This window comes from Bombus terrestris, chromosome 2, assembly GCF_910591885.1.
Source record: "Bombus terrestris chromosome 2, iyBomTerr1.2, whole genome shotgun sequence".
Taxonomy (NCBI): domain Eukaryota; kingdom Metazoa; phylum Arthropoda; class Insecta; order Hymenoptera; family Apidae; genus Bombus; species Bombus terrestris.
This window is the reverse complement of record NC_063270.1, coordinates 7755028-7776737: the sequence shown is the minus strand read 5'-3', so window position 1 is coordinate 7776737 and position 21710 is coordinate 7755028. Positions and strand designations below refer to the sequence as shown.

Sequence of the window (21710 nt, the reverse complement as noted above, 5' to 3'; positions counted from 1 at the left end):
ATACTCGAGACAAGTGCGTTGTTTTCAGGTAGTTGGGTGCAACGAATTAAGCGTAAATTGGTCTATGCCTTATCTTCTATTCGTCATTTATTAAACCATCTGCCTAAATATCGAAAAAAGGCATAAAATATGCTTCCATAGAAGAAATCAATTTTCATAATATGATACAATCGAAGAGAAAATTTGTATTTAAATATAATTAAAGAGAATTATCTATATGCATGTGCGCGTGTTTCATCGTCATCCTGTGTACGACTTGCTACCATTATGGCGGCACCATAATCCTCTGCTTCAATCCGACCAACCCGAAATGTTCATTCAATCGGAGCAACTTAATCCGAAACGCGCACGAGCGTTAGATTTCACGTAAAATCGGAATAGGCAATTATGGAGTAGCTCTGCCAAGTTACGGACGCACGTGACGTTACAAGGTTACACAGCTGCATCCACAAATCCCCATTGGTGTGCTTACAACGCTGCACGTCATTTTCCCAACATAATTCAAGACTTACGCTTAAAGACTTACTTAAAATTTCCATCAGAATCAGAATTCTAAATCATCTTCTATTTAATATTTAAAGATCAGCGCGTTTCTAGCAAAGAGTAGGTAATTCTATAAAAATGTCAATTTATCACAGCATTTACATACCAGTTAATTAGGTCGAAGCATATTGAATTTCATTTAGCAGTAGATGTATGTCATGTTTCAAAGAAGAAATGCTTGGAAAATAAGGTAATGCCCAACTATCCATTGTATACAGATACAGCGTATTTTTGTTTTCATGTGTTTCATTCGTCAAAGCGACAGTTGCTTAGAACGCGTATTCACTGTCCGTTAGAAGAGAAGCGTAGAACAAGAAGAATAGCTGATCGACGGATAAATCTTCGGTCTAAACAACGTTTGCTAAGTTAATCAGACTCGACCACGTGCTTAAAGTATTTAGCCTGCAGAGAATGGTCGAGAAGCTATGCGTGAGATCAGCTCGAACGATTTAAAATAATACATTGGGACGCATAGAAATCACGTACGTACGCGACATCTCTGGATCGATCGACGCCGTGTGACCTGTTCGTCGCATAACTTGAACCAACCGCGCGAAGGAACGTTAATTACCAGGGCAACGTTAATTTAGCCGCAGTGGCGATGCGCGGTCATCGTGACGATAATAATTACGATAACGATAGGAATGGTAATTACGTTATCCGTTCGATGCAATCGCTTCTCTCGTCCGTTTTCGTTCAACTCTGTTCCCGTTTAAAGGCGGCTACCAACTACTAGGCTCTACGCCTACCTTCGCGCCACGCGATGCAGCCAATTTCGACAGATCTCGATCGGCGACTAAAGCATCGCATGATAGAGTTGCTCGTGATCACCATCGAGCTACGTTCGTTGTCCAATTTCGTCTATCGCTTCGTAGCGAGGGACGAGGAAGCGAGACTGGTCACGTTAAACCTACAGGCTACATATGTACGTGTATCGAATATACGTTATGTGGATATATTCGACAACCTACGTTCTAGGTTCTCCGGTACATATACCTCTATACGGGAACGGTGCATGCGTGCGAGCAAGTACGTATTAGACGTCGTATTACTCTGTCATCGATACTAAGACTATGTTTCAAGGGTAACGCGCAGCCAACCACACCGGAGGGTTGCTCGCGTGGCTTCGAACGCGTAAAATAGACGTAGAATAAGTAGAAAGCCGATTTATGCAGCAGGTTTTTATCGTTTTTATCGTTTTCATCATTTTTATCGCGGGAAATGTGATAAACGTGGTATTAGCGCGACTCGCGTACGCGTCCAAGCTTTCGCGTTTCCTCCAAATTAATCATTCGAGTTTCGAAAAGCTACGTGCTAACTAGATGTTTCGGTGCTAATAGAATTAAGAAATTCTCAAGCTCGCATACGTTGCGCGCTCTCTTATTTACAATTTTCATTAAAATTACCGCACAGGTGAATACGTCGTATAAAAATTTACCAATATCAGCGGTGTACAAAATCTCACGATTCGACGTTTGAAACGCTATCTTCCGGTCAGTACGTAGCATCTAACGACGCATTGACGAACGACCGAGCTGAACGTAATATTCAGGACTAGAGCTAGTAGTCAGATAACCACAGGTAAATTAAACGGTCAGCGTGCGATCGTACGCTCGTAATTCCAAATGAAACGGTGAACTGAACCAACTACCAGGTAAAAGATGGCAAGATTCGACGAGATTGATGAGAAATGGCGAGATTTACCTGTGTTAAAGGTGGTATATCGAAAGCTTCATTTCGTCGCTGCTCTGTTGGTGCGAGATTTCTATTCCTACAAAATCAACCGATTATCGTTGACAAATAAGTCCTAATTACAAATCTGTAATTAGCTAATCTGCTTCTATAACGTGTAATCGTTAATCGGTAATTTTTTTTTAATCATTCGCGTAATTTTACTTTACGATTACTCGCGTAATCCAGATTGCTTAGTGCTGTGACTGCGGGATTCAGTAGCATTAAAATAATCATGGTTATGGGAAATAATCATAAAAAAATTCCAATTGTTTGCTAATTAACGATCAATGGAACGATCGATCCTTTTCTTACTCGTTAACCAACGATTATTAAACGACGAGTAATCACGATTAGTCACCTGATTTTACGTTAATCATCGTACATTAATCGATCATTGATCAGATTACGTTTTGCCAAACTCTGTTACGTATATACGCTCGTAGACTAACGATTTAAGAATAATAAAATTACGAACATCAGATGTGCGCGTATACTCGAGGAAAGATGATGTCGTTTAATCAAAGACATTAATTTAAAACTGATTTGATTAAAAGAATCACGCAACACTCAATTAAATCGTGCATCCGATGCTATACGATCGTTGTACGTTGTTTTTAACGATCGACCCGACCCGTTCTACTCCGAGTAGCTGGAATACTAACAATTGGTCGCACAGTGAAGAACGTTAAATAATTAAATGCGACACATCGCGATACGCGACACGGAGCTGTCGTTTCGCTAGTTCAAAAGTATTCAGACGATCTACGAACGAAACACGAATCAACTTACAAATGGAGTTTTCCATGCAAAATTCGCTTCTGTTAATATTTGTTGACAATTTCATTGTCAACGGATACATTTAAAAATCCTCGTCTTTCTCTTGTACTCGTTTCTCCAGTATTATACATCGTTAACATTTAAAAATCGCATTTCCTGTTGCGAGAAAATTTCATATTAATCCAATTCAGAGATACCACATAAACTAGAGCTGGTATTACGAACGACGACTTTTATCTGATAAAAATGTTTCATTTCGAAAAAGTAACCAATTAATTAAACGTATCCCCTGTTCCACTCTCTCGAAGCTGATGAAAAGAAAATTTACCACTAAATTAACATACATTTCACCCTTGTTCTGATAATCTCGCAGACATGTAATTAAGTTTACTGATTCGAGCTTGTTACGAACTTGCCTTTACGATCCATTAATAAACCACGAAACCATAAAGAAATCACAAAAATTAAGAGGCACGTGATCGCGGCGGAAACGAACACGCCGAAATACGAATTGCACGTATGCTATTTACTAAGGTTTATTCGCATATAAATAGCGCATAGAATATGTCGATGAAATCCGAGTCGAGTTCACGCAATACGTGATAATACAAAAAGTATTCGTATCATGCCGTAATGTGCTGCACAAAACCGCGCGTATATTCGCCTATATTGATATAGCTATATTTCCCCTTTAATAACGACGATGCCATTAAGCTTCGTGAAACGGATACATTCTCATCTTTCTCGAGAAATAACGTTCATCACGGCCGAATCAAATTTAGTAGAACGTCAAAAGAGATAATAAAGATCGTGTCGAAGCTAAATGCTATCATGGTAAAACTAAAAACGAAAAGAACGGACGACTTGCACGTAGAAAAATGATGGTACGAATACGCGAAAGCACGCTGATTCCGTCAGATAAATTACACTCATGTGGATATAGGTTTTGAATTATAATCGTAACTAACGTTCATGACGTATGAACGCATTTAGTCCATTAATGCCATAAATTTTATCGTTGAAAGGCTCATCGATAGTTGGCCATATTATATATATTATATTATGACGTAGCTTAAAGAATATTAAATATCATAAACGACGAATATCGTAGAAAAAGGGGTAAAATGGTAAGACGTATGATATATGATAATAAACGTGGCGCGATAAAGTCAACGTCGCTTCTTTTATTTCTCTCTTTTCTTTCTTTCTTTTTTTTCTTCATTTGGATTAATTCAACAGCCACCGAATCGATTATTCGTGACACTTTATTACTCGACGCGGTCGATCGTAACGAGCGTTACATTTTGGCGTTACACTCGAAGGAACGAACAAATCGGTGAGAAATGGAACAAACGTAAAATAACACGTATCGTCTGACAACGATAACATTTTACGATACTCGAGAATAAGTTTTCCCTCGCCGATGGGAAATATCTTTGTACGCGTCTATCCAGTTTTCTCGAGCTTATCAGATGGAGCACGCGCTACGAGACTATCCGCCCGCGAATAATGCCGCCGTGAATACACACCTGCGGGACAAACGGCGATTTATATTTATAAACCGTAATACGGAGGCATTTATATTTCAACACTGTGTTCCACAGGTACATGTACTTGGTAAGTCGTATACCGAAACGGACCAAGAAAATATCTTTACCGAATAAAAAAAGATATCCAACGTTGCGCGTGTCTTGTAAAACAGCAAATACGTGTCTTGTGGTACGGCAAAATATAGAAAAGGAAAGTCAAACAATTTTAGGGATCAAGGAAAAGGTAACTTTATATAGTGGATCGAGGCGGTAAAATAGGATATTTCAAAAATAACATTTTCCAGAATCTTGCTAAATCCGTGAATTTTGTAATGTTCCACTCTTTTAATTTTTGGGACTTTTATCGTTTTTTTTTCAATTTAAAAATACGGAAAACATAGATAATAATCGTAGATTTATTTTATAAACGTTATAGTCTGGTATTTATTTTAACCATAAAAAGATGCAAAAAGTTTGACAGAATTTCCTCGGTACACTCATTTAACATTTATCAGTGAGAATTTTTTGCGCGAGGAGAAAGTCGCGAGCAATTACGAATGATCGCTACGTTTATAAAACAGCTAAAATCAACTTCGTTTTGATCGTTTACCGACGATTAATCTCGACGGAATTGCTACTTCATTTAGCTGGTGTCCGCGGGGAAAGAGAGTTGGCCGCGTTCAAATATTCCTGCCGAGCGAAATACCGTGCTGAAAACCGCGAGTATAATTAATGCGTACCTACGCAAAAATACAGCCAGGCAGACGAGGATACCCGCAAAGACCAACTTGAAATTTTCATCCACAGAAATTTTTCTCTTCTTTTCTCCTCCTCCTCCTTCCTACTCCCTCTCTCTCTCTCTCTCTCTTTCCACTATGGGCAGAACTGTGAATATTTTTGCTCTTATTTGACCGTCGAGGAAGAATATATGCAAGAAATGTATATACGTGTTAAACTTCATCCGTATTCTTGTCATTCTCATCTTACGTGTGTCAAGCCTGAACTAGGAAGGAAATTATAAAAGTTATCCGGGCATAAAAAAGAAAGTAGCCATCTATTTCGCACGGTTTCTCACGAAATGACAGTTTACTTGGTTGTTCGTTCCTTCCCGTTCCACGCTGTAGTTATTTCACTCCGTTACGAATTAATACAAAACTCGATTAAACTGCTCTCTTGTTGCGCCATTCAATTAATTCGACGACGGCAAAACAGTTGTCGGATAATTACTAGCAAGATTTGAATGATTTCGCTCGAGTTCAATTCAACGCGTTCCTTGCCTATTCCTCCTCTTCTTTCTGTACTCTCCTCCCCTCATGCTTGTCTTTGACCTTGATCGAAGATCAGATTAATTTTGCTGTTCCTTCCCTCTCTTGAGATAGCCTTAATCTCGTTTATACATGTTTTCCTACGTTGGCGATTTCGTTGCGAATCGTAAGTTTATTTCACAGATTATCCCCATTTTCGGTGCAAAAAAAAATATTTCTTGAAACGGCGGAAAGACCGAGTCTGCCGTCGGATGATCGGCAGATAACGAACCAATATGAGTCGCTATCGAGCAACTTGGAAAGAATTATAAGTGAAACATTAGGACGGGAATTAGGCAACGAGACAACGATAAAAGCTGCGAGCCTTATACCTACTGAGCCTTTTAATCGCTTGGTACGATAGCTCGAATAAGAAGAGAATTCTATTTTCATGTTTCAAAAGTCGTGAACTACCGCGTTCGAGAAGAGAACAGAAGAAAAGTGCAAAGATCTAAATGTGAAATACAACATAACAGTCGTGTTTTCACACTGTGCGAAACGATTTCATACTAGAAAAGTGAAAATTCGTATGTTCGAGTGTCGGCGACGAGCGAGGAACGATTCGAAGACTGCGTGTGGAAATTTTGTTGCACGTGGCAAGATTGTCGTCTGCCGCCAAGTACGAACGTGGTACGATCGAGGAGGGAGAGAGTCGTGCGAAAATTGAAATGACCTTGCTATCGTATTATCGTTAGATATAATTCTTGTTACTTTATTTTATACGCTACCCAACACAATTCCTACAACACAAATGCTTATACGTCTCTAAAAAGGAAACGAGTTACAATGAAATCGATGAGTTCCGCGTCCCTAGCTCTCGTTAAAGCGGTTTAAAGCTAACGATGGAAAAATTGGCTGAAAAAATTAGTTGAAAAAGTTAGTAGAAAAGCTCGAAACTCTTGTGCGATTTGCTTGAGACGACGGTGGATTTACCTGGTACGTTCAGCTGGAAACAAGGAAGCTCGACGAGCCAGCCTGTCTCTCGTCTTTCTCGAACGAGAAACGCAACAGCAGAAGGTAGCTCGCTAAGTGGCGAAATCATCCGTTAATTAAATGTTCCTCGGCTGGGTAGCTTCGCCAGTTTAACGCGTGATCCTGGCTGCCACCGCGCCGCGCCACTATTTTAACTTTATGCGCGATTTTAGCACCATGCTCGAACGCTCCTACGTCGACGCACGATCCATGCCAACCGTCGAGCACAAGCACGAAACCAGGTCGTCTTCCAATTAGCGAAAGCGCAAAATGTCGCACTAGCGGGAAAATTCGCTAAACGAGAGTTTACGGCTCGCGGGCTGAAGGAACGGCGTAAGCACGTTGCGTGCACCTCGTGTGCTCCTCGAGAAAAGTATAGCAGCGTGCATGTAAAATCCCTGTACATCAGGACTGACTAATCCAGAGTTCGCGTGGCCCCAATAATTTCACAGATATTTCCTCTTTTAATTAGATTTTTGTGCTATTCGGCCGTTCGAATCGTCCATTCGTTTTACCATTCGTTTTCAAACGAAGTTTCATCATTTGGTCTTATGTACATCAAATTCACCTATCTCTAGAATATCAAGCTTGCAAGGATAAGATGTAACAGCAAATTTCTGTCCAAAAAACGCCGTTTAAACGGCGATTTTTCGACTCCCAACGTTCGAACACGCGTTAACAAATTGCGGTTTTTTTATGGGTTTATAGGAAATTTCAGAGTGGAAAATTGCACGGAATATGAAAAAATGTTTGAAATAGTACTTTGACGGTTTAACGATACTTTTCACAATAATTGAACTATATTGTGAAAAATATTAATTTGCATAAACTTTTGTAGTCTACGCGTTAATTATATTAAAAATTTTTTGAAAAATATTCTTTACGTATTCGAATCGCATATCGAATGTTTCTTCGCGAAATATTTTTTCACACAATTTTAAAACGAATTATTCTCTCAGTTGGAACAACAAGTAGAAGAACGAAAAGGATAAAGTATTATAAAATTAATTAATCTTCTGTATAAAATCGGGGAACAGTGGCGCAAAATATCAAACATATAGAAGTTTATTAAAATACGAGATCAAGCATCGTATGGTTGCAACAGTAGTAGACACAATGAAAATCCATTTTAACGTTTCTTTATCCAAGCATCGATAATCCGTTTTGTCCATTGCGTGGATACGCTCGTTGAAACACCATACGTATATTCCATTCACAGCTGTAAATACACGAACGGTGTAATAACGTTATCTGCCTGCAACAGCCAATCTCGAAGCCTCGGCAATGGGACGAATACTTTCGGTACTCGATGCAGGTGTATTGTTTTCAAGTAGTTTTGCGTAACAGACTGAACGGAATTACCAGACGTCCTACGTTATCCTACTTTGTGCTTCTAATTTGTACAGTCTTTATAGAACTTTTGCACGACTAGTTCGCGGCTCAACTTATATTATCCGTTGGCGAAATTTTACAAATCGCAAGTTACCAATTATCGGTGTTAAGAACTTTGCACGATCCTGCATGATAATAACGATTCTCCTAACGAAACAAAGATCTACAAATGAATTTTACAATTTTACAATTTTACCATTGCAACATAATATACTTGTCGATTCTCTGGTAATATTAATTAATAAATTATTATTTATCCGATACGAAGAAGATATAAAAGGTTTCGTAAACTGGTGAACAGGGAAAATGATGTCCGAAATTGCTCGTTAAATAATTGCTTATTTCGTAGTTGACGAAAGCGCAAGATAAAGCCTCAAATGCTCGATAAACATTCGTTAACATTACCATGCCAGTAATTGCTTCGCTGTTCACGATCCTCTTCCCCGACAACTACGCGTACTACGCGAACGAGGCAGAATCGATGCGGCCACAATCACCGAATTCCTAGGTAAATAATTCAAATGCGATAAGGAACGGAACTAATTGAAAAGTGTAATGGAAAAATTTATGTACAGACTGTGGCGTTCTTCAAAGATATTCATGGCGGTACCGATCAAATCGTGGGCTGAGAGCTTGCTCGTGGAATCGTATCTGTGTTTGTTCCTCGTCTTGCCCAATTCGTGTCATACTATTAAAATCCGTCGAAAGATCGTCAACCTATAAAAACAGACAAGATATGGAACAAACGATTCTTTCTTCTTCGACTCGTAAGAATCTATTACGGTTCCGCTGAACGAAATAACGAGGCAGAGTTTTATTTTGGTGAAAAGAGCATTGATTCGGCGAGGTGAAGTCTCACAACGTAAAATCGGGCAACTCGATCAACGGGCGTCGTAATACGAATCGATACACGATCAATCGAGAATTTATTTAGCTTTTGCGAAGGGCGGAGAGACGAAGAGGCAAAGAGGCAAAGAGGCGAAGTAAAGGGAAAGAGAGGGGCAGGACTCTTTGCCATCATTGTTCCAGGTGGTTCCTTTCATCGTGCTCGTTGGCAGGCTCTAATGGCAGTAGTAATTAACCGTTTGATTTAGCGTAAACGAGAGAAAAAGCTGTGGGCGGAAAAAGGGGCAAATGTATTTACCAGTGTAAAAGCCGGTGCAAGTTAAAACGATCATTGGGATCGAGTCTGTTGCGACGAGTCGCGATCTCTTGAAAATTAATCTCGCGGCTCAAAGGAACGCCAAAATTAATTGATCACGGCAAAAGCGACCGCGTCCGAAAGAAAAAGAAAATAACAACCGGAAAAAACATCCGCTATGAGCGAGCAGCTTTTCACGAGTTCGTTGAAAAACCCATCGAAACGTGTCTGTCCGCTCTGATCGATCTTGATAAACAAGTATCGCTACTCTTTATAACAAGTATCACATCGTGAATGTAAAATTTGATAGACGAAGGGAAAGCGAGAACTTACGTATTTGCCGTGACGTGTATGGATAAATCTGTTTCATCCCTCTCGGTCTGTTGCAGATCCAATATACCCAATACCGTACAAATAGTGAAAACAGAGTGGAAAAGTTAAACTCAAAGTTAAACAGAGCGGAAAGTTTCGAAACTTGTCCAAATCGATTAACCGCGAAGATGATCTTACGGAATATTAAAGGGAACATGGTTAACCCAAATGCACAGTACATTAGGTAAACCTAATTTTTACACGGTATACGGAGAGTGTTTACCGATGGACCGCGCTCGCCGGCAAAATTACTTACGTTGTGCCGAAGATTCGCCAAACTTCACACCCGCCACACCAAGATAACACGAAAATATATAAAAATAGAAAAGTCGGACGAGTGAAGTTGCGAGAACGCGAAACGGGTAAAAGTTTTTCTAAATTTAATCAGCTGGAAGCTAACTGAAACGTTCCTCGTGAAAGATTCAACGACTTATTCGAACACTACGTCAACGGATAACGTCTTTCAAGACGATTGAAGAAAATATTTTTCACAGTATGACGGAAATTCAATTGGCCGGCCGAAAGCGGCTAATGAATGACGAATAAATAACAGTATTTCGTATTTATTGCATGCACATACCACTTTCACAAGTACGAAGTCATCGCTGCTTCGTTAGAAACGTTCAACGATTATTTAAAGCATTCGGGGAATCTGTACGTTCGATATTCCAGATTTTAGAAATCACAGCGACTACGTACGTATTTAAAATTTAATCGTTCTCACGTCGTTTCATTTTCAACAGAATTGTTCAGCTTCTACAGTCTAACAACACGTAGTAGTTTATTATTTCATCCGGCGTCTCTTTTCAATAACTTTTACTTCCTAATGGACGTGTTGTCCTATATAAATAAAAACCTCCAACCGATTAATCGTTTCCCCCATAGTCTAAGGCAATTATCGCGTTTTATACGAATCAAACGGGCTTTCGAACGACTAAACAAACGCCTAACGTTTGATCTCGAAACTATTCCGCAAAATATCATCACCAGAATTATCAGCGCGATATCCAAAACATTTTCCGTAACTTGTAACGATTTACACAGAGGCGAAACGAGCGAGTGAGCTCGCGGAAATGAAAAAAAAGAAGGAGGAAAAATTATAAACTGTTGCAAACTTGTAACCACGATGCGGACGTAACTAGCCTTTGAATATCCTTATTTAATCGCATACGGACAACTTGTTCGATTAAACGACCAAACGTGTCTAATCCGGTGGAACGATGAATCGCCACAACATTGTGACTACGGCCGGAACAACGATGCGATAAAACGAACGAGTAATAACGAAAGCAAGCAAAATATCACGTCCGTTGCCGGACTTTCGTGTATGCGATTCTCTGCCAAACAGTTATAAATGCGTTTTAAATGCATGTGTTTTTGAATGCGAACAAAACGACCGCTTGCAAGTAGCAGGTAGCTGCCTCTCGTTTAACCGATTTGATATATTTTCATCCCATTACAGAATTTTTAAGAGGCTTAAAAGAATGAGGCCGACCAGACGACAACGAGGGAATATAAAAATATAACGTATTTTGCAATTGCAGGAAAATTAAAAAAAAATTTGTGTTTAAAAAAGATGCGAGAGAAAGAAAAAAGAAACGGCGCTGAAAGGCGGAATTATCGCGATTAACGCAAGTTGATTTTATTTACATCACGAAAGCACAACAAATGGTGAAATTTATTCGCTAGAAATTCCATTATTTCTGGACTTTAAGCGTTACCTTTAAAAATACCGGTTACCTAAAACCGGGTAATCATCGTCGACGAAAAACTTTGCGAACGAAAATGCGAGTAACGTTAACCACGGACATACTGATAAAATAGTGGAAACTACGAAGAGAGAAATTGGGAAAGAAATTTGGCACGTTGGGAAAAAGTGTAAATCGCGAATCTAACGTTTTGCTGTATCTTTAGCGGACGCTTTGGTAGCCATTCGCCTTGCCTGTGAACGGCATGAAACTGAAACGGTTAATATATTGCGCGCGAGTGCAGACTAACGACCGCCGTTAGAATTTCAATCGATGGAAGTAGAAAAATCAATGAAACTACCAAGGAACAACGGAAAACTATTAGCGCGATATAATAAGTTACTACTACAGAGCGTTCAAGCTTTTTGCGCCGCTTTTAACCGGTATTACGTTATTCCGAAGAAGCGACACAATGCGTAATTCCCGGGCATAAGGCAACTTGACAATTCCAAAGGAATAATCCGCGCACCTATAAACCTTTATTTCCCGCTTTTTACCATCCACATTTACGACGAGAGGAGCTTCGACGAGATAATGGTTTTATGGCGACGAGCTTGCGTTATTTCATCGAGGCTGCTAAATACCGGGTCATTTTGCTCGATATTAGAACGAAAATTTATTCTACTCTATACATCGTTATTATACATTGGCGTATATCGGTCGCTAACGTGAATTTAATTTTTTATTTAATTAGTTTAATTTTTAAAACGCGCGACTTTTAAATTCAATTCATTCTTGTCGTTCTTAACTTTTTTCTCTCTTTTCTCCTTTCTTTTTTCTTTGCCGCATTTTCATGCATGCAAATTGCCAGGATCGACGAATCATATCCCGATTGCATCGTTTAACGATCGGGACACGAGCGGATTGAAAAAACGTCGAACGGACGGGAGAAAACGTATTGGAAGGAAGATCGCGCGACGAATGTTTTAGAAATTTCAGCGTGACGTGGTTACGACCACCGACAAATAATCGTATTGGAAAAGTGCACACTTTACGGTATTCCTTTTGCGAGAGATCGTCAGCCGTGCCTTACTCGTGCATTATCCTCTTGCAAGGCAAAATGTAACTCGTTCTTCCGCGTAAAAATAATCTTGTTACGTGTAAAGATCCTAAGCAGGTTATATTACAACGACCTGAATATTTTATTAATATGAAGCTTAAAGTGGCAGCGATTTCCTTTAATATTTCAAGCAACGCTACTGCGAAGTTAAAAATACCAAACTTGATCGAAGATACATGGCAACATTTTCACGTTCGATAATTATCTGTTCCTGCTAAATGACATTAAAATCGAAAAATCACCAAAAATATACCAAACTTTGATTATTATTCGAAACGAACGGAGCAACATTCTCTCCGCTAATATCGATCAGAATCTTATTCAAGATGAAGAGACTCGATGAAGCGCAAGATGCAGCTGGAATCGTTTAATCTTGGTCGACACAGCAGGGCCATGTAAGAACAAACAATTTGCGCAAACGAATCGATAGTCGCATGTACGTGGCCAATTTGTCGCGTATCTCCAAACGACACGTAGATGCGCGTTTCGCGCTCGGATCGCGAGCGACACCGTTTCAGATTGTAAAAACACGAAAAATTAAAAAATTTAGGCATGTGCCATAACGCGCGCGTACACACACAAAGCGTTTCGTCCTCGTATTCTCGTTTCTCGCGCGAATGTTTCATCCTAGCCCGGAAGCGAGGATATCGACGATGGTGTGTACGGCAGAGAGCAAACAGTCGGCGTTAGCGAGTTAAGCTTGCTCTCCTTTTAGATAGAAACGAACATTTGCCATCTGCGAGGCATTATTCTCCGCAGACACGGGCGAAAAGATACGGAAGATTTAACACTCGCCGAAGAATCGTTGGAAAAAAGCAAAAGAAAACGAGATAAATTACGTACATAAATTACGATATAGCCGTTTATAATCCAGTAAAACCAAAGTGAAAAGTTTTATTTTACGTACTTCTAAGATGAAACCAAATTTCAATTGGAAATCAAATTCGCCTCTGTGAAGATAATATATCTTCGATCGTGCGGATACAGAATCGAAGACGGCCGATGGTTTGTGGGAAAGTCGGAGAATTGTAGCAGGAAAACTAGAAATGAGATACGATTCTAGGAAGCCACTGTTGGTAAACTACGATACATCGAATTTTCCCTCTCAATAATCTCGCGAAGCGAAAAACACGTCGAGAGATACTTTGTCTATTCGTAAGATTCGAAGCTTCAACGGAGAGAGAGAACACGTTTTCGATCCAGTTACAGGATCCAGCGATAATTGCAAATTAACCCTCGCTAGCCCTGTTCCATTATGATCCAGGGTGACGCAAGTGTGCAGTTGGTAGGCGGCGTCTGGCGAAAAACTGTCGGAGGCAATTTTCAGCCAACGACCGTCGTTTCGAAGGATTGGGTGTTGGGAACTGGCCGGAAATCAATGGCGGAGACAAACGTCCGAAGCGGCGAATTCGATTTTCGAGACACGGTCGTCGTCCGGCAACGTCTGGTGGTTAACCGTGTCAACGAAACACGTTCGTAGACTGGCCGTACGTGCACACAGGGATACCGATATAGCTAACGGAACGACTGACGGTGAACGAGCACGGCCGGAATTAGCGGAGGAGGTAATCAGATTTGCGAGAGAGCGATGGGCTTGGCGTTCCATCAGCGTTTACAACGTTTTTCGCCCTCTCTCTCTCTCTTCTTCCTTCTGCCATACAGCTACGCTCCTTCCTCCGTTGCTACACTCTATTTCCTCCAACATTCGCGTACAACGTACTTGTACATGCTTACGCGCGAGCACCAAGCACGACAATGACCACCTTTGCACCGTCGTCGTAGATTTTACATCCTAGCCTCGCCATATTGCCCGTTCGATCAAAGCCTGAGAGCCGAGCACACGGCATCGAGACAGACGAGCACAGAGGCTGAAGTCTGCTCGTAGCGGTGCAACGTTAATAACGCGCTTGGATGCATCATCGCCACCGATGTCAATCAGCTCTTTCCACCGCTAACCTTGTTCCCGGTTTCTTCGACGTCCAACATCGCCGTAAAAGGACAGTCAGTCTCTTTGCAGGTGCTCCATCGGCCAACGCGTTTGCTTTTGCCCCCTATTTCCTTTAGCGTTTTTACTCTTACTTTAGACGTTTGATTTCATGCGGAATAATTCCAAGGATTACGTATTACTCGTAAATTACCTTGTTCCGGTTCGGAGATGACGGTATTCTTTGTGTTGGAAACGGTGCTTTGCCGTGTGAAATAAAATTTAGTCCATCTCCGACTGTTAGCCTCTTCGACGGTTTACCACGGTAACCCTTTTTCATCGATCCATGCCGCCAACCACTGCCTGACATCCGAGTAAAAGTCAATTTCTTTGCTCGATTTCATTTTTATATCGTACGATCTCGGACAGACGATACTTTGTTCGTAAATACGGCAACCAAACGAAAAGAAAAGTATCGTTTCACATGCTCGTTTAATTCGCACGAACGATCAAGTATTTAATGATGTTGAGAATTGTGGATCTTGATGGCCGAAATATTGTTATGGAGACATTAAATTTACACTGGGCATTAATATTAACGTAGACACATATTTATTTTATAAACGATTTCTAGAATATTCATCGATACGCGTCTCAGCACTTTCTTTCATACCCGACCTTTTATCGATTGTTAACCGACTGAATTGTTTATATTCGTCTATTTTTCAGTCGCCGTGTACACACATATCTCTACACACTGATATCCACATACAAATATCTCCACTACGCATTTGACCTAGTCCAGCACAAAAATTATACATATCTCAATAAATGAACAAAAATTTAAGCGAGCGGCGTCGTCATCCCTCTGCTACCTACCATGAAATTATCCCACGAGGCTAAGAAGTTTCGTTCGACGTAACGAATTTATCAAATAATCGGCCGATGCCACGAGAAGTCGAGCAATAACTTTTCAAGCGAAAACTTTGTTTTCCTCGTCAGCAGCGAAATGCCCGGTCAGAAAAGCGTCTTACATAATTTCTGTTCGCCTTCTGTTTCACCTCGGAATGAAGAGAACCGAGGCGTTTCTGATAATTCATGCCCACGAAAATTAGTCTAAGACGCTCGAAATACTCGATAATAATTATAGTGAAACGTTGAAACGCGTAAACGAATATGCCGATGCAAGCTCGTTCTTCTCCTTCTTCCTTCGAGAGATAAAAATTAAATTGGTATAAAAGTATCGTGGTTTATCGGTATTTACGTCGAAATATTTCACGATCTTGCTCGTCGAACGAAAAAAAGGATTTCGTCGAAGCTCCCTTTTATCAAAAGCAACGCCTTCTTTCTTTTTACTTACTCCGACGTGACTTACTACGAACGTAAATTGTCGTATTTATCTCGCAAGTGAACGCTTCTATGGAAAAGTAGTTACTTTAGTGGAGATTACTCCAAGAAACTCGTCCCGTTCGGCTCCTAATTCCAACAGTTAGCGCTTCAACTTCAATATTCCAAAGAAACGAAACGTTGCTTGAATTCGCCAACGCTGTCATCGGGTCGAACGTCGCGCATCCTCCTTATCCCAACTTGGTTTTCTTTAGAAGCTTTTCTTTAGCTAATAAAGCTGCTGAATTTGGTGGATTCGAAGAAACTGAACAAACGCGAAAGGGAATATTCGTTTGCCGATTAATCGGTCCAATTAATTATTTGTCAAAACGCATTTAAATACTCGCGCTTCTTTTATTATTCAATTCGTTAAATTATTCAATTCGATCCATATTCACTGTCCAACTATCTGTGACCTAACCGCAATCTCCAACGTTCGCGCTCCATACGAATTTCAGCAAGGATTACAGGCGAGTCGCGTTACAAGAGAGGAAAGAAAAAGAGACGTTGCGTTCCGTTGTTATTCGGTTTTCTTCCACCTTTCAGTTTCCACGTTTCGTAGTACGTCGTGTCGATTTATCGAATGGCAAACTCGACGCGTAACGTCGCGTACGCCACCCACACGTGTAAAGCCAGCCGAAACGAGAAAAAAGTCTAAAATGCAAAATACGTCGGTCCGTTAATAGCCACGTTGCTCTCGACGCGTTTAATTACGACTGAAACGTGGCGGCAGATGATGCAAATTAATCGCGAATCATCGATCGTCCGCTTGTAATTGACGTCAACAAGAATAGACTCTGTTGATCCAGTTAACAACAGAACGCCGTTATTTACATTGTTATTCGTGTCGCTTTCAGTTGATATTGCCCGCTATGTACTGCACAAACATTCTCCCGACCAAACAGATCAAATCCATCGGCCGGATATTTTTGTCCTCTTAAATCACATTTCAATTATATACGAGTCTCTGTTGATACCTCCGAGATCCATAGTCCAACTTCCGCAGCGTGTGCCGACATTTTTATTGCCAATACTCGGAGAAACGTAGCATTAGACCATTTTAAATGTTTCCGACGTTTAAATGTCACCACGACTCCGTTAATAGCGATTCATCGACAAAATGTACGTTGGTTGAAAAGAAAGATGGCAAAGTGTTTGAAACGTGAAATTATCGTTTACAGAGCTTCCATTAAGCGATAAAATTGTTCCCGCCTTTTTCAATATCCACCTTAATCGTCTCTGCAGGATTGAAAGAAAAAGAAAGTTTCCATTCCCTCGAAGCACGATTTCCGCTTGAAAGACGAAAGCTTTCGTTTCATCGTGCAAGGCACGAGTCGAACGTCGCGGTGTTTCTTCGCCAACTGCCTTTTTCGTACGTAAGCCGTTCCTTCTCGGCGAGAGTGGTGCCAGAAAGGCACTACGCGACACGTCAGACCGCGAAATGCGCGTCCGCTTGCCGAATTCAACCACAGCCACCAACTTGCACGATGCTGCAAAAATTGCAAGTGCTAAAAAAAGCGTAAAAATGTTTCGCTCTTCGAGGGCGCGCTCCGTTGCTTTTACGTTTGCCGTATAAGTGCAAATTCTCGCGTTCGGACGGTTTCCGCGAGGAAAGCTTCGAAACACCACCGATATCCGCGTATCTTTCCTACACATTTTTCTTCTTCTCGCGCTATGTACGTATGTAACAACATACCATAAGAAAATATCGATCTCCACCTGTTAATAGATATATAGTAACGGGCCACGACACGAATTAGTCGTCATCATATACTTGTCATAGCTTAGCAAAGAAATATTCCGAAGCCGAAAGAATAGAATTTTGAAAAATTCGAGTCATCTTAGATCTTTAAACGATAGGTATTACACATATCTCTATATATTTATGTTTTCGTGTCTTTCAGCTGCATGGAAAATTTCATTCAACTATAGCTGTCCGTGCAAAAGTTCTATACCAGTTACAGCAAGATCGTTGCAGTGTTCGCCAAGCGATATATTAGTCGCGTTATATCCTGCGCATTAATTATCCTCAAACTGAAGCCTTCTGCAAATGGAACTTTCCAACTCAAACTCGATCCTTGTTCGTGTCTTTGTGAAACTTTAAACACCGGCCAGGAAACCTGTATACGCGTATACTTAGGTCGCGTGCCACCCACCTAAAATGTACGTATCAGGTCTGTAAATATGAAACCGGAATTTGCCTATAGACGGCCCTAGCTGATAATGTAGTTATCACTAAACTGCGTCATTGATGCCAAAAGTCTTTGTTGACATCTTACAAACATTTTCGATTCAGAACAATACAAGTTTCATACAACAGCATAGTTTGTAATAGCGTTGAACGTGTCGAATTTTATGCCTGGAAACTACGATTTGCGGACAGCATTGATTTTCTGTTACCATTTGAAGAAAACTGCTGCAGAATCGCATCGAATGCTTGTCGAAGCTTACGGTGAGCATGCTCTTGGTAAATCACAGTGCTTTGAGTGGTTCAAAAAATTCAGAAGTGGCAATTTTGACGTGAGGAACGAAGAACGTGGATCAGAAGGGTGTGATCTATTATGAACTGTTAAAACCTGGCGAAACCGTTAATATTGAGCGCTACCGACAACAAATGATCGATTTGAATCAAGCTTTGCATGAAAAACGACCAGAATATCAAAAAAGGCAACACAAAGTAATTTTGCTTCATGATAATGCACCATCACGTACAGCAAAACCGGTCAAAGAAACGATCGAAGCGTTCAGTTGGGAAATACTTTCGCACGCGGCTTACTCACCAGACTTGGCTCCGTCCGATTACTATTTATTTGCATCGATGGGACACGCACTTTCTGACCAGCACTTCGCTTCTTACGAAAATGTACGAAAATACCTCGATGACTGGTTTGCCTCAAAAGAGCGACAGTTTTTTTGGCGTGGCATCCACCAATTGCCAGACAGGTGGGAAAAATGTATAGCTAGCGATGGGCAATACTTCGAATAAAATATTTTTAATCATTTTTATACAATAAACGTATATTTTCTATACAAAAATTCCGGTTTCATATTTACATACCTGGTATACGTATATTTTAAGAATACGAACCGATTTATGAACCGAAAAACTCGAATCTGCCACGAAACCGAGCTTCTACACTTTCTGTAACTCATAGACGAAGAATGGAAAATTTAAAGTTCGTAGAATATCTCATATCGTCTCATTGAAACGAACCATTGAAATTTTCACGTCTTTATAGTATCGATGTTTATCGTAAACGCGAGACTTTGTCATTAATTGACATTAAGCGATAATATTAACCCCTTAGCCTACGATTTACGTTCGAGAATTTACGTTTGGTCCGATCATCTACTACGGGCTATGCCCGTAGTTGTAGGTTAAGGGGTTAAGGTTCAACGACGCTTCAAACTAGATAAAAGTACGGTAGATAAAGGAAATTAAGATTAAGAGAAACTAAAGTAAATTCGCTCGACACCGGACAAGAATTCGCAAGAGACAAGTTTCACGAAACTGTTACAAGAGCATAGCGATAATCGGCCCATGCCGTATTAACCGGATCTACATACACATAACGCTCGTAAGAATATAATTCCGTTTCTCATATCGTTCGATCTCTCGAGATTTCTCTAACGTTTCTAATAATATTTATCACTATATATAAATAATATAGATAAATCGGAGATCGATGATACACGGTTGTTCGTTGCTGCGGCGACGAATGGAACGATCGAGAACCGTTAATCGAAGAATAAAGAGGATTTATTCGTCTTCATTTACATATTGAAAGTCTTCGAATTATACGTCAATGTTACAAATGAAATTACTCGCTCTACACTTTTACCTCTATACTTTTTTCAATGATTACATAAACAATAGCAGTAACGTAGGTACGCCAACAGCAGCGAACCTGTTGGAGATAATCATTTTTTTGTAGTAATATTACAACTCGTTTCTTAATCGCTAGTAACCGTGATCAGTACGTTGTTTATAAAACTACATCGTTTAAATATGGCCATGGAAAATTATCAAATGCACGTAAAAGTGAATTAGAGATCAAACAACAAAAGCTCCGGTAAAGTTTCCGCGGCGAAATGCCAACAACTTTGGAGCAGAGATGCAACTCCAGTCAGTTCATGGCGCAGTCAGTGACTAACGAAAAGCACGCAGAAATTTCCAACGTTATTTTTATGCATTTACGACTCTAATGAACGCGATGCGATTCGATGCTGTAATTAAAAGTATTACTCACATTATGCTCCATCGATAAAGGTTCACCTCAACTTGCTGCTCCGAATGCCACCGCTACGCCGCGATTATTTTCTTCACATGCAATAGAAAAGAGAGATTTCGCACGAACACGGCAAAACAAAACGCTGTTCGATCGTACGCGGCAACAAAAAGAAACAGAGAAAAAAGAAGAAAAAAGGCTTTCCTTTCCGAACAAGCATGCGAACGAGCCTCTTGAGATTTTAAACATGGAATGCGATTAATGGAACGCGATCGATGGATCTTTCGGCCTGGACCGATCGATGGCGGCAAAATATCAAATGATCTACAGATGCTCGATATCGATATCCTTCGAATAAAAGCATCAATTGAAATCAAGTAAGTGCCTGTACGCTGCGAAGCGTAGCACAGAAAGTAGATGTAAAAGAGAAACGTAATACTGTAACAAAGATATGTGAGCAGAGATATTATGTAACAAACAGCTTTACAACTGTAATGTAATTATCGCGGACAATATACTTGATAAAGTGCAGTGGAATTTCCATATATTAGTATCGAGAACAGAGCAAACGAATCTGCTTCGAATATTAATTTTCATATTTTCATAAACGATTTCATAAACGATTACTTTATAAAACCTGCATAAACGGTATCTAATTAATCTATCTCATCCGGTAATAAAAACCCACAATTCCCGTAACTGAGACTGTAAGTTCCACAAAAATGCGTATCGATATTTAAAGAGAACGCGTTCCGACCAACCAGAAAAGCATTAGACAAGTATTTGCTCGATCAGTAACCAAGACAGCGAACCCAACGCAAGACGATGAATAACAATTGTTATAAACTCGCAAGGTTTAATCAGAAAATAATCTAATTCGAGGCAGCCAGGGGTACAAGGCTAATAAATTTAACGGCGCATCGAGCGGTTTCGCTCGAACCAAATAAACTTATTTCAAAGATTCCTGCGGCAAATGACGAGCCAACGGCCGATCGTATTGCGCTGCTACGATACACCGGTGTGGCCTGCCATCGTGTGTAGGCGTATAGCCCGAAGCATGCCAGCTATTGGCATCCGAGTGGGAGACAAAGAGCTTCGCTTCTAGCCGGGTATTGTTGGACTATTGGATTCTCTTCTCCTCTTGCTTCCTCGTTCTCTCTCTCTCTCTCTCTCTCTTTCGATCTCGCTCTTGCTCTCTCTCTCCCTCTATTTCTATCCTGTTATTAAATTCCCCTTTCATCCCTTCTTCGTTCATCTTTCTCACTCGGCAGCTTCGTGGATGCGAAATTTATTAAACCGTCACCGCATCGGCGAGAATTTCAAAGGCAAGAAAACTGAGGTAATGACGCCACGTGTGTACGTATGCACAGGTCCAATGCTCTCTGTGAAAACGTTGCGCTATCGCACGATATTCCCAGCCGCGGCTGGTGAGAAACGAGCTACCATTCGATGGTGTAACGAATACCCTTGTCTGACTAGGCATCGATCCAAGTTACTTGTACTCTTTGGCTGCCGGCAAGACAGCAGTTTCATTTTACGTCAGCTTCGACGTGTATGCGCCGTACGTTACGGGAAACGTATTTCATCTTTTTTTGCAAC

At 40.5% G+C, this 21710-nt stretch overlaps 2 protein-coding genes across 3 annotated transcripts in view; one reads left to right on the top strand and one right to left on the bottom strand.

Annotated features, from left to right (window-relative positions):
- Nucleotides 1–16581, bottom strand: part of LOC100642797 (radial spoke head 10 homolog B) — a 70826-nt gene extending 54245 nt beyond the window's left edge. The window contains exon 1 of the mRNA XM_048411779.1: nucleotides 14711–16581. The gene's annotated coding sequence lies outside the window, so the exon portion shown is untranslated. The remainder of the gene's footprint in view (nucleotides 1–14710) is intronic.
- LOC100651631 overlaps nucleotides 1–21710 on the top strand; it is a 62122-nt gene that overhangs the window by 9522 nt on the left and 30890 nt on the right. The window lies entirely within an intron of this gene.